Genomic DNA, 15,042 nt, shown 5'->3' with positions numbered 1-15,042 from the left:
TCATAGATATTATTAAAACGTCAGGTTTTGTTGGATATGGCCCAATGGAATGTATGAGCCCTCTTGTGTTATGGCCCAGCTTAATCAGAGTTCTTGCAACAAAATTTCATGGACAACTACTTTTGACATTTTCAAAAAATTATGAAGATTTGCAGGAGGAAATCAAAGGGTGCAGGGAGAACGAACCCAATCACAACCAATGCTGTTACAATACAACTCAATGTATAATGGACCACTTTCGTCAGTTAAGTCCAACTATATGAAAATTATTTGGACTTTTTGTATACATTTAGGGGTTTTCTTCCTGCACCGCCAATATTTCTTCTGCACCTCCAAACTTTTCATAAATTTCAAAACTACCCTTTTAGTATTTTTAAATTTTAAATCAATTAATCTATATTTCTCTCTCCTATTTAATGCTTCACTTGTTTTCACTCAACCCTAGCTGCCGCACACCCCCCAATCTCTCATCTGCCCCACTCACCTCTCTAATGTGCCTCATTGTCGTGCCCCACTCCTTCTATTTTTTTGTCCGCTCTTCCTCTTCCCTTCACCATTCCTCTCCAACAGGTAAGTAAAGCTATCCTATTGTATATTTTAAACTTTTAATTTTTTGATTGTTTCTGCCATGTTTGCTGTATGTAGTTATTATTTTTTATTTGAATATAGATCTATAAAAACACAAACCCGGAAGTCGTGGACTTCATAGAACCAGGTTGGGAAGCAAAAAAAAAATGGCACTTACGAAAGTCGACTTCCGTAAGCCATCAATACCGGAAGTCGACTTCCGTAGTTAAAATTGAGTTCCGTGAAAGTAAACATTATTGATTTCCGTAAGAGCATATGACTTCCGTAGAGTATGACGCGACTTCCGTATGCGACTTCTGTACGCCACTTCCGTAGGCGAGTTCCACTTCCGTAGGCGAGTTCCACTTCCGTAATAACGTAATGACGTGTTCCGTAATTTTTTTACTTAATTTTGATATTAATTAATTTTAATTATTATTAATTTTAATTATTATTAATTTTAATTAATTATAATTTTAAAAAAGTAAAATTTAGAATAATTAAAATTTTAGTTATTTACGATTTTGAATAATTTTAATTTTATTTAATTTTATTATTGAGTAAATATAATTTTAAAAAATTAGAATTTTAAATAATTAAAATAAATATAAAAAGAATTAAAATATTCCTCAAACAATTAAATAAATATAAAAAAAATAAAATAGACATAAACACTCAACCATAAAAAAAATCAAAATAAATAAAATTAAATCAATAAAAAATAAAAATATTCATTCAAAAATATAAAACAAACACACAATAAATAAATAGTAAACTTAAACAAATAATAATTAAAACACACAAAAATATAACAATAAAAAATATATAAACAAAAAATAAATATTCATGTAAATAAAAGTTAAATAAATAATATAAATAAATAATAAATAAAACATAAGTTATTATTTAAACCCTAACAAAATTATAAATTACAAAATAAAATAAATTAAAATATCACTAAGTCTAAAAGCATGAAAGTAGAAGAGTGAAAGAAAAAAAGAAAAAACAAAACTTAGTGTAAAAACATCTACGGAAGTGGAAAACTGAAAAAAAAAAAAAAAACTTTGTCTAAAACCATCTACGGAAGTGGAGTGGAAAAGTGAAAAAAAAAAAAAAAGCATGGTAGAACATAGAAAGCATCGAAAGTGGAAAAAAGGAAAAACAAGATAAATCATTAATTACGGAAGTGGAAAAAATTTACTCACCACACTACTTACCAAACATATACTCGACTTCCGAGCGAAAAATTGACTTAAAAGAGCGGAAGTCCACTTCCGTAACACTATAAAAATTTTACACGTCATTTCCACTTCCGATTAAATCATACACTTCCGGAAGTCGACTTCTGTTTCACACATACATTCCGAAAGTCGACTTCCGTAGAAGAGAAAAAATAATTTCATTTTCGTAAAGTTAGATTTGGCTTCCGGAAGTCGACTTCCGTTTTACATATGCATTTCCGGAAGTCGACTTCCGTATATGAAAAAATAACTTGACTTCACACTTCTGTATTGACTTCCGTAAAATGTAAGAATGAAATATTAAAAACGCACCAACATTTATCTCAGAGATAAACGCACGTACCTCTTTTTCCGAGAAGAAATGAAGCAAAGCAAATGGTAAAATAGGAGTGGACCCTCGACTGAAAATTTCACACCTCAACCACCAACGAAATTTTTTGCACTAAAAGTGAAAGTGAAAGTGAAAGTAAGTGTAAGTGAAAGTGTAAGTGAAACTGAAGAGGGGTGCAAGGTATATAAATCACTGGCCGGAAATTAATTCAGGCACCCAAGTAACTCTGTCATTCATAATTGTTTAATTATTGCGTCTACCTAATTAAACTTTTTTATTTATTTAATTTTCCAAGAGCATAAATGAAAAATCGTGAATATTTGGAGGTGCAGAAGAAATATTAGAGGTGCAGGAAGAAACCCCCTACATTTAAGGTTATCGAGTGTCTAAATGGCCCTTTCATTTAGTCTCGTAGTGTCTTTTTTACCTCCATAATGCGGAAAACTCCTAATGTTTTCAAATTGAGAACATTTCATATTTATAATCTAAAACTATATTTTGAATTGTATTTTAAATTATGTAATTTACAAATGTGTTATAAATTATATTATAATTAAATTATTTAAATAATAAACAACACCTTTTAATTTTTTTATGTAATTTTAGCAAAAAGTAAATTTATTTAAATATTATCTTCTCATTATCTTGTACATATTAAATATAAGATAAAGATAACACTATAATATTATTTTAGCATGCATCAAATATTATAATTAGTAACTTTAATCCACTCTTATTCTATCATTTTTTTTTCTCTTATATCTTATAGTTTTATATAATTAAACTCTGTTTAATAATTAAGATATAAATAGAATATAAAAATATGATAGAAATATACTAAAAATAGAGTAAGACAAACTTCACCTTATCTAATGTAAACAATGATTGAGTAAAATAAAAATTATATTGAACAATAAAATTACTTGTTATCAAAGTTACACATAATTTTCTGAACAATACCTTTTAATTTTTTATTTCAATTATAAAATAATATTTATACCAATAAACGACCTACAAAACTACACATGGATATTATTAACTTTTTATTTTACTTATTTTTTCCCAATAGGCTTTAATAATTGGTGGACGTTAAGATTTGGTATTGATTTAGGGTACATAAAACATTTCTTAAAGCATAAATTTTTCTACATAAAACATAATGTTTTTTACTGAAAGGTAAACTATAATAAGTTAAAAGTAATATTTTAGAAAAACTAAAATATATCTTTTTAGTAATTTAAACTTAAACTAATTTTAACTCATTTAAAAAATTGTTTTATATTTTTTTCTTATTTTCTTATATCAAACCATACTATTCGCGTCAAGAGTTTCTCCATAGATATATTTAAGTTGACCTAGGATAATGATATTTAAGGGCGTGTTCGCATCAGTGAATCCTTCCAATGCATTGAATTGTGAATACAAAAAGAATTTGTGTTCGTCTTAAAAAATATTAACGCAAATGGATCTGGGAGATAAGATTAAAAATTCATTCCTCTACTGCAAAGAAGATTTGAGATGATCAATTAAAAATTTACCCATATAACCTCATTATATTCAAAGCCAACTGTATAATTCTTACCCATATATATATATATATATATATATATATATATATATATATATATATATATATATATTAATAATAATTTTAAGTAATAGTAATTATTAAAAAAATAATAATTTAATATAATTTATTTTTATTAAAATTTATTAAATAATAGTTTTTAAAATATAATATTTTTAATTAATTTAAGAATTATTTTATATAATTCTATTATAGAGGGTATTTTAGTAATTTTTACATTTTATTTATTTTTATTTTTATTTAATTTATCACCTCACTCAAATCATTCACTAACTTTCACAAAATTCATCTCTAAATCCACTCACTTTACCTTCTAAATCCTCTAAAAAAAATACATATATTCATCCACTCAAATCTACACAAATCAATCATCACACTCTCCCCCAAATCCATTTTCTAAAGCTAACACAGCGTAAATGTCTAGAAAAGGGTGTTGATAAAATGATTTTTTTAAGTCTTTTGAAAATATAAGGTTAAGAAGGTGTGTCTCTAACATTTGATTTACCATTTAAAAAATAACATTTATAGAAAATTATATTTAAAAAAACTATATTGTTACTCATGTTAATATTTTAAAAATAAAATATTACTTCTTCTTTTTTTACAAAATTTATATAAATATTTCCAACAATCTTAATAATTATAGAGTAATATGCACATTTATTTTTATTTATAAACATAAGTACTGTCATTGTCTTTTTTTTTCTTTATAGGTAGGATTATCATATTTTTTATTTATTGACTATTTAATTATTAAAATCATAATTTAGATGATCCTATTTGACTTAATATTTTTGTTCCTGTAACAATTATTCAACGTATTTTTTAATTTTTTTTAGTTTAATGTCTAATATTTATTAAAAGGAATTAATGTGGTCTCGTTAGATTAAGGTTTAAATCATTAGAGATGATGAAGTAACATAATAATATTGACACTTTTTACAAAAATATAAATATATCAATTTGTCAAATTGTTTTCTTTTTGACAAAAAGATCCAATTCCCTCCTTTTTAAGGCACATGAAATAAATAAAAAAAGTAAAAAAAAAAAAAGTTGAGAAAAAAATAACATTGAAGAATTCCTATAAATATTAAATGAAGAGACGTTAAATCATCTGATTTAATGATTAATGGAAGATGACTTAAGTATGTCTTAATTATCCAAAAATATTATATTGGAAGTGGGTTTGTAACCCTACTTTTTTTTATATGTGGCCTATGTATACATCTTTTCATTTTGCTTAAATTGATTATTCTTATTTTTAAAAGAGAAGTAGTTAAATTCATCATTTGAACTTCCTCCATTAGTAATTTGTTCTCTCTTTGAACATACATGATCAATAATTCATTAATACACTACTCATCTTTATGTGTGTTATAAGTAATTTTAAAAAGAGCATATTGATGAGGCAAAATATATACAATATAATGTACTAGAAGGGAATCAAACATCGTAACCTCCAAGATCTCTAGTTGAGCCACAATATTTCTTATGCGCATGATTGATCACACACTCTCTTGATCCCGACGAGCTTTAAGGATGATTAATATATGATAATAGTGTTGGTAATCCGAATACCAGCAGAAAAGTTGGTATTTTCTAATGTCATAAAGAGACAATTTAACCTCTCCCATTTTTCATAGGACAACAACATCTGGAGTGTTGGTGTTGGTCTTAGTAATAAGGATGACTCTAGTTTTCTAATAGCATAATTAATGTCCATCTAACCCAAATGGAGAAGAAATGTCTCCTTCCAAAACTTATAATTATTCCTTTTTTTAAGTTCGGGAATACCATAATGTATATTAGAAATATTCACAAATTGAAAAATTGCAAAAAATATTTTAAAAATACATGTTCATTATCATAATTTGGTATTATAACAAAATAATGTTTTGTCGATACAAACATGTCTTAATAAATGAATCTAATAACATAAAACTTGTTTATGAGCCAAAGTCATACTCAATTAGACTCACATAACCAAATGATAAAACAATTATGTTTTACCGATACAAACACATCTTAATTAATGAATCTAGTGGCATAAAACTTGTTTATGGGCTAAATTCTTACTCAAATAGACTCACATCACCAAATTATAAAACTATTATACTATTACATTTTACTAATATAAGACACGTCTTAATGAATGAATCTAGTGACATAAAACTTGTCTGTGAGTTAAAGTCACACTCAATTAGACTCATATAACCAAATGGTAAAACTGTTATGTTTTACCGATGCAAATACATCTTAATAAAGGAATCTAGTGATATAAAACTTGCTTGTAGGCTAAAATCTTACTCAATCAGACTCACTTCACCAAATGGTAAAACTATTATACTGTTATGTTTTACCTATATAAACACGCGTCTTAATGAAGGAATCTAGTGACATAAAACTTGTATGTGGGTCAAAGTCATACTCAATTAGACTCATATAATCAAATCATAAAACTATTATGTCTTACCAATGCAAACACGTCTTAATGAATGAATCTAGGGACATAAAACTTGCTTATTAGCTAAAATCTTACCCAATTAGACTCATCTAACCAAATGATAAAACTATTATACTATTATATTTTACCAAATGTGTGTCTTAATGAATGAATGTAGTGACATAAAACTTGTTTGTGAGTCAAACTCATACTCCATTATACTCATATAACCAAATGTAAAACTATTATGTTTTACCGATACAAACAAGTCTTAATGAATTAATCTAGTGACATAAAACACTTTTGGGCTAAAGTCTTACTCAATTAGACTCACATCACCAAATGACAAAACTATTATACTTTATGTTTTACTGGTATAAACACATGTCTTAATGAATAAATCTAGTGGCATAAAACTTGTTTGTGGGTCAAAGTCGTTCTCAATTAGACTCACATAACCAAATGATAAAATAATATTTTAACGATGCAAACATGTCTAATTAATCAATGAATCTAGTAACATAGTCTAATTAATCAATGAATCGAAGGTTGCAATGCGGATGCTTTGAGATCTTTGATATCCATAATCGCAAAATCTAACATCGGTTAGCGTTACCTCATTAATAGTTCCACTCTGATAATATTACGATTCGTTCGACATCAAATGCAAGAGAAAGACAACAACAAAAATTCAAAAGGATAAGCACGACATATTCAAACAAGACAGGGGTATTTAACCTTGTTTTGATACCAAATGTAAAACTAATGCGAAAAAAAGATTAAGGACTAACATTTCGCTATTGTCATTGTCATGAGAATCCTTTAATATGTTTTTTTTTTTTTAACTTTCACTCTCTAAACTTTGATGAGAGAGCAAATTTGTGACCCAAAGCATAGCACATGTGAACTTTATTGAGACACTTGACATCATAGAGTAAAAGTAGTTGCCATAATAAATTGATGTCAATTATATAATATTACAATATCAAAATTTATACAACAATTATAATATTGATTGAAAAATGATACATTTATAATAATTGACCTTGTGAATATTATATTATCCCATATATATGACAAATGGGAAAGTTCCAACATTAATGTCTATGAATTGTTTGTCATCATATATAATTGTTTTGACTTTCAAAATAATAATTTGAATTGATGACGTAAAGAATATGAGAAAAATATAAATTGCAAATATATACAATGGTTGTGACTATATTGGCCTACCTAACCCATGGAAGAGTAATTACAGTAATGATGTAATTACAGTAAGACATGTATTAATGATATAATGTATTAATGATGGTTCTAAATACAAATATACGGTGACAATTTTAAATTATTGATAATATTTTTAGTGAGACATGTATTAATGATGGTTCTAGAGACATTTCTAAAAGACTATGTTATCCGTTTTTAAAAGTCCTATCAACACTTATGTTAATTGACACACGTTTTAATATATATATAAAGCATCGAAATCAATTGTTAATTACCCTATATATAGTTACATTATATTTTTTACTGCATGCATAATGTGAGAAAAAAAATATACTAACCACATGCTTATATTCAAATTTTATTTTTCATCCCAAAAATCAAATCTCCTAAATTGTACTCGTGTAGATTAATATCATCTTTATAAAATTGCATTTCTAACACTCGTGATTCATTTCATATTCCAATTATCTAACACTCATGATTTTTCGACATATTTTTTCGTAAATCTGAGGCTCAGTGTTGTTGTAGCAATTGAAAAATGATTTATTTTTTATGTTTTAAGAGACATTTGAGATTGACGTCAACACTAGTGAATGAACTATGATAGAGACCTAACTCAAACACAGCATAGAGTAGAAGTTGCAACACCCCTTAATTATTATCTAAAACCAACATATCGCAAATACGAGACATTTTAGCCCACTTACCAAGCCTAGGGACAACCCTTAGCCCCACTAAGGCCCATATGGATTTTGGCAGAAGGTATATGAGTATTTTATGTGGCAAGGAGTTTTTTTCTATTCTTTTTTATGAAAAGATATTATTTAATACTATTTGACAATCATTCGACGATTTGTATAAGAGTAATATAGTATTAAAAAGAGTTAATTTTTATATTTAGAAAATAAATAAATAAATAGTGAGAGATAGTAGTAAAAAAAATAGATATCAAAATAGGAGTGTTTTTTTTTTTTTTATTTGCTCTTTCTTTGCAAAGACGTGATGTATATTAGTTATCAGGAATATGCACGCGCATTTTTAATTTATCTGGGAGGAGACAAATGCAGTTCATTTTCATGGTACGTGTAAGACTTGTTTTTTACATTTAACATATGAAGAAGATGACATGGCATAATTCCTGGCATGGCAGTGACAGATTTGTCGGTATTCTACTGTGAGACTATTAAGTGGCTAACCAAAGCCACGTGATTCCATATTCACCGTCCACTAGCTAAACCCCAATGCTTTGACATAGGAAAAAAGTAACCAAATTTATTTAAACATCAACTATATTATTTGTATAATGTAAATTTGCGATACATTTTAACATTATCTGTTTTTAATTGTTTGTTTTATTGAAAAAAATATGTACAAATAGATACAAATTCTCTTTATATTATCTCACTTAATCCGCACTGAGGGTTGATTGTTTACAACGTCATCAAAACCAAAAAGCAGATCAGCTGCAGAAAGTAGGCTTCCAATTCTGCATAAAAACAAATACTATAATATAACCGACATCATAGGCAAATCATTGTAAATCAACGCAATTGCATAACCTAGTATAAAGGGGTGTTTGTTTGATCTCGATTTTTCAAATTCAAGAAACCTATGGTATTTTCTTTGATGATTTTCTTTTTAAATATTTTTTTTTCTTAAAAAGGAATCTAGTTCTATCGTAGTGGAAAAGACGGTGTTTGAGGAAGTTGAGTTGATATTTCAATTACTTTGTTGAATTGTAGTGATCTCCGGAGGATTTTCTATTGTTAAAATTAGTAAGAGTTTAAAAACTATATTGAAATTTAATGATATAACAGTGAGTAAACAAAAAATGAGTATTTCCCGTATACGAAGATAGGGTTACTTATCAAGTTCTTAAAGTTTGTTATTATATAATTATAATACACATATCCGAGGGATATTAAGGTATATTTGGTAATGTAAATATCTCAAAAAATTTCAAAGTCATGTGATAATTAACACTATTTTCAAAAGTCCAAGTTGGTACAAAATTCACACTACAAAAAAAAAATTAATAATGACAAATTTTAATAGCTAAAAATATGTTTAGAGATCAATTTAGAGACTAAATTCTTTGGTAGTTAAAACATTATAATGTAAGTAATCAATTTAGAGATCAATTCATAATCCAAATTATCTTAGTTACCAATTTGGAGAAAAAGTATAAAATTTTCAAACTATTTTAGTTATCAATAATTTTTAGTTTATACATTAGTATCTAAATTAATCACTATAGTGACTACTTATTTTTTGTCACTAGAATTAGTCAAGGATTTTCTTGTAGTGTCATTAGGCTTGGTACATTCTTTTATCCTAGTATTTGTAGCAACTATTCAATATTTTTTTAAACTATTTTTTGGCTCAATGTAGTTATAATATTTATTAAAAAGATTTAATCTGATTCATTTCATTATATCAACATCATGTTATATGGAAATGAACTTTGAAAAAGATGAAACTTATATGAATTTGTGATAACATATCTAGGATTATACATGGATTATTGCTTTGATTTATGTATTAAATATTGACACTTGTCTCATAACAAATCACCTTGTTTCACTGATGATTTAAATCATGTAAATTAACATAGTAGGTTGTAAGAAGTTGTCGCAACCAAAATCGCGACGGAACGACGAACCAAAAATTAAAATTTGTAAAAAGGAGTTTTGGAGTCGCCACCATAGTTATTATAGGAAACTATGAAAAACCATAAGAAAGAGCAAGGTCTGCGAAAAGTCAGATTTTGGGTTCGGGAGTCGGTTACGCATGGGGAAGGTATTAGCACCCCACAACGTTCGTCCTAAGACGGTACCTTTAATTAAATGTGCAAAAGTTATGTGGTTTTTTCAAAATATTTAATTTCCCCTAAAAATATTAATAAAATAATGTACAAAAAACAACAAAACTATTTTTTTGATTTTTTGAGCCCGACGAGGATTAATCCTCGCTCCTACGTATCTCCAAGTGAATGAAGAATCAGGTTTACGTAGTTCTTTTTGAAAAATTATTTGAGAACCTTTTTTGATTTGATTTTTTTTTATAATTTTGAAAAGTTTTTTATTTAAATTTTTACTAATTAGAATTATTTTAAAATTGGTGATAGACAAACACTATAGAAATGAGAAAAACTATTTTTTGTTATGATTTTTAGAATAAGACAAAACAAAACCCAAAAGTAGGTGAAAAAACGTATAATATTAAAACAAAATATAGTGAAAATTTGAGAATGAGTAAATGAAAAAATTTGGTACTGACATACCTCTTAAACTTTTGAGTTCCTCCTCTTCTTTATCAATCTTTTGTTCCCTACATTATAACTATCTTCTTATTTTTCCTACCTCCTCCAATATGTTTTTTTTGTAAGAGAGATGAAAGAGGAGGGGTGTATGTGAGAGTGATGAGGGGAAAGAATTAGAGAAGTATCAAGAATCCTCTTTTTTATTTCAGTCCCCCTTACCATATGACAGAGTGTGTATTTATACTCACACCTTACAATATCAATACAATGTCAGCCTTAATTGTAATGAACAATATAAGGAAAGAATTTGGTCATGATAGTAGCAAATTATGAGTATAAAATCGCAACAAATCAGGGTACAAAATCAATCATCATCAATAACAAATTAGAGCACAAAATTAATCCCAATTAATAATATTGATTCTTACCATTTGAAAAGATATTGCTTCTAATTATTATTATATAATAATTATTTTTTCTATCAAGAACAAAGGTAGAAAATATTTGAGTTATTGGGCTCATGAAAATTAATAACAAATTGGGCTCTTCCTCCTTTTTTTTTCTCTCTTTTTTCTTTTTTTTTTCTAAAGTTGATGTTTGAAAATCTTTTTGAAGAAAATTTTGTTTCACATTTTTTTTATTTTCCATTAACTAAAAAACCCTTTTTTATTATTTTTGTTATTTTTTTCAAAAATAAATTTATTCGCCCGGACAAAATTGGGTGTTGACAGCTGCCCCTCTTTACTTAGATTTTATTAGATAATTTGAAAATTTGACTTTTTCGGTTATCGTAATAAAAGATAAGTAAAGATAAAAACACTAATTTCGTTCGGGTTTCAAAAGAAGACAAATTTGAAGACAAATTTGACCCTACCAAGTAGAGGGTCTCGGTCTGACACACTAATTCTTTTTGTTTTATTTTTTTTTGTACTTTTTGAAAAAACCGAATTAGACCAATCCCATTGAGAGGGTTTATTTAAAAGATTTGGTGACCATTACCATGTAGAGGGCCTCAATTTGAAAATTTTCTTCTTTTTTTTTATATTTTTTGAGAAAAGATTAGACCAATCCCGAGGAAAGGGTCTATATCCAAAAGATTCAGTGACCATTACCATGTAGAGGGTCACGATTTGACAAACCATATTCTTTTTGTACTTTGACTTTTTGAAAAAAGTATTAGACCAATCCCGAGGAAAGGGTCTATATCTAAAAGATTCAATGACCATTACCATGTAGAGGGTCTCGATCCGAAATAAAAAATGACCATTGCCTCGCAGATGGCCTTGATGTGACATAAGAAATCAATGACCATTGTCTCGCAGAGGGTCTTTATGTAAAGAGATCGATGACCATTGCCTCACAGAGGGCCTCGATGTGACATAAGAAATCAATGACCATTGCTTTGCAGAGGGTCTTGATGTAAAGAGATCGATGACCATTGCCTCGCAGAGGGCCTTGATGTGACATAAGAAATCAATAACCATTGCCTCGCAGAGGGTCTTGATGTAAAGAGATCGATGACCATTGCCTCGCAAAGGGCCTCAATGTGAAATAAGAAATCAATGACCATTGCTTCGCAGAGGGTCTTGATCTAAAAAAGGAGAACCTGAATTTTGCTTTTGAACTGTCGACAAACACCAAGTGAATGCCTAACGGTTTTGAGACTTAAACAAAAAATATTGTTGCTGACTTTTTCTTTTTCTTTTTCTGAAATGATTTTCAATGATTTTGTGGAGTATGATGAATGATTTGATGATGCATGAAATGTTATGATTTTCTTTTTGAACTATATGATATGCTTGCATGGATGCGTGAATGCATGAGTGGAATTTGCTCTTTTTTTCATTTTTTCATTTTTTTCATAAATCTAAGAAATGTTTGAGGAGTTATGCATATGCACACGTTATGAATCATTGATGATGTATGACATGCTATGATTTTCTTTTTAAACTTAGACGATGATGCATACATGGATGCGTGGATGCATGGATGAAATTTGCTTTATTCAAAAAGATGAATTACTCATGTATGCATGACTTGGTATGATGTATGAATTTTTATTTTACAGTTTTTTTGAAAACAAATTCGAATTGATTCCCATTTCATTGTTATTTTGAATTCATGGAATCATTCTACTTTGATTTTTTTTTTACTTTTCCAAATCATTTCCTTGGTCTAATTAATTTACTAACAAACACTTTTTTAATCATTTCTTTGAAACATTACTTGAATGACATGCATGAAATTGCCAAGGGCTTGAAAAGGTTTGGATGAGGTGATGAAGATTAACTAGAGAGTTGCCCCAATTTGAATTGGTCTCGGGACACAAAATGTGTTTGGGCTTTCCCTAGTTATTGATGGTATGAAGGAAAAGATGGGGACTTCAAGAATTTGCCCTTAGTGTGAGAGCCTAGGATGGTCTAAGGGTGCAAAAGCATGTTAGACTTTTCCCAAATAAGGAGATTAAGAAAATGGCGGGGTCTTCACAAGTTGCCCCTAATGTGATCAGAGTTTTCAATGTAAATAAATGCCCCAATTCAGAATGAATGATGGGAATATATGAATCACAAACAAAGTGACTGCCCCAGTTTGGGTTTGGGATTGATAAAGATGGACTATGTTAAGGTTGGTCAAGGTTTAGGCTTAGAGCGGAGGATACTGTATGAGCAAAAATGGAATTTCATGAAGAATGAATTGAAAGGGGACAACCGAAGTTTAGCTTAATTGCCTGATTGCCCATGCTAATTTTGGAAATTTGGAGTTTTGAAAACATGTCAACCAAACATAAACTGCCCCAGTGTTTAAAAGAAAACCTTTGAACACACTTTTTCAATCTTTTTTTTTACCTTTTTTATAGAACAAACCTGATAGCAAATCTAAATTTTCTTCTAAATTAAAACCTTCGAAAGATAACATCCAATCTTTGATTTGTATGGACTTTATTTGGCTTGTATCATGGCCAAGGCTAGGGGTATAGAAGTGAATGATAGTAAAGGCCCAAACAAGTGATGTGAGGGTTGTTTCAACAAGGATATTTGAATAATGTTTCATTTAGAATTTATTTGACTTCTTGTTTACTTTTTTTTATATCTTTCTTGATATGACCAATAATATATATATTTTTTTGATATTTTTGTATTGGTGAACTGCTAGTCAAATGAAACAAATGCAAATATTATGTCAACCCTCAGTGGGAGGGTGATCCTTGTTTAGGGTAATTTGAAAGAAATTTTTTGGAAGGCTCAAATTGGATAACAAAGGATAATCACTTTTTTTTGATAAAGAAACATGGCCACACATCATTTCAAATCATGGTTGTTTTTCTCAAAAAAAAAAATTAATTCAGAGGAAAATAATTTAGTTCATGTAACAGGATGTCCCTTGTTTTGTTCTTTTTTATCACTTTTTTTTGCCTTATTTTTTGCCTAGACTGTCCTTCAAAGTTGTTAGTCTAACGAACTTTTCTTCCTTTTGTTTTTCTGTGTGTTCCGAGAATTTATGGTAATCCTTTTTAAGATATGTGTCCCCTTTATGATAATTTTCCATGGAAAAGAAAACAAGGTTTATGGTTGAAGAGAGATGGAAAGAAAGATAGATTTGAGCAATTTCATGTATGCAAGACTATATGATGCTTCAAAAGACATGATAACAAACAAAATTTTATTTTTTTATTCAATCCACTGATTTGACCAAAGAATGTTTTATTATTTTTCATCATTTTTCATAAGAAAGATTCCAAGAATTTGGTGATAAGAGAATTGGGAAACAATTTGAACTTATTGTAGTGTAATTTTTTAAAAAAAATTTATGCTGATGCATGTTATGTGTTTGAATCTTTGGATAACATATCATGAATGACCACAAAATGGAATGCAATGCATGTTTGTTGCGCCTCACAGGGCACTTATTCACATGATATGCTAATGGCTAATGAAATGTATGTTTATGGCTAATAATGGTGTGATTGTGATGCATTTAATATTACATACAAGGAAAGGTGAGGGTAAATGACGCAAATAGTCTCCCTTTAGTGCCTTTATTTAACATGGGTTTTATGCTTAAAGTTCTAAGGGAAAGTATATGTGCTCACAAGGATAGTTCCCTAATACCTAAGTATCAAGGTCACTAGAGTTATGGCCCACTTCATGGCATTTCCCACGACAGTTGGTAAACAACAAGAAGTGGGAGTACCAATAAAGCAAACAAACTCTAGCTGGGGTTCTCACAATGACCACTTGGGAAGTACATCCACTGTGACACTACTACACAATCCCCTCTAATTCTAAGCAACTCAGACCCGGGTATACGACCACACTCATGTAATGAATAAAATGTGTGTGTGTGAAGGGAGAACACAATGTATACCTAAACCCACACCTGACA

Source organism: Vigna unguiculata, chromosome 3 (genome assembly GCF_004118075.2).
Source record: "Vigna unguiculata cultivar IT97K-499-35 chromosome 3, ASM411807v1, whole genome shotgun sequence".
NCBI lineage: Eukaryota > Viridiplantae > Streptophyta > Magnoliopsida > Fabales > Fabaceae > Vigna > Vigna unguiculata.
This window is presented reverse-complemented; position numbering follows the sequence as displayed.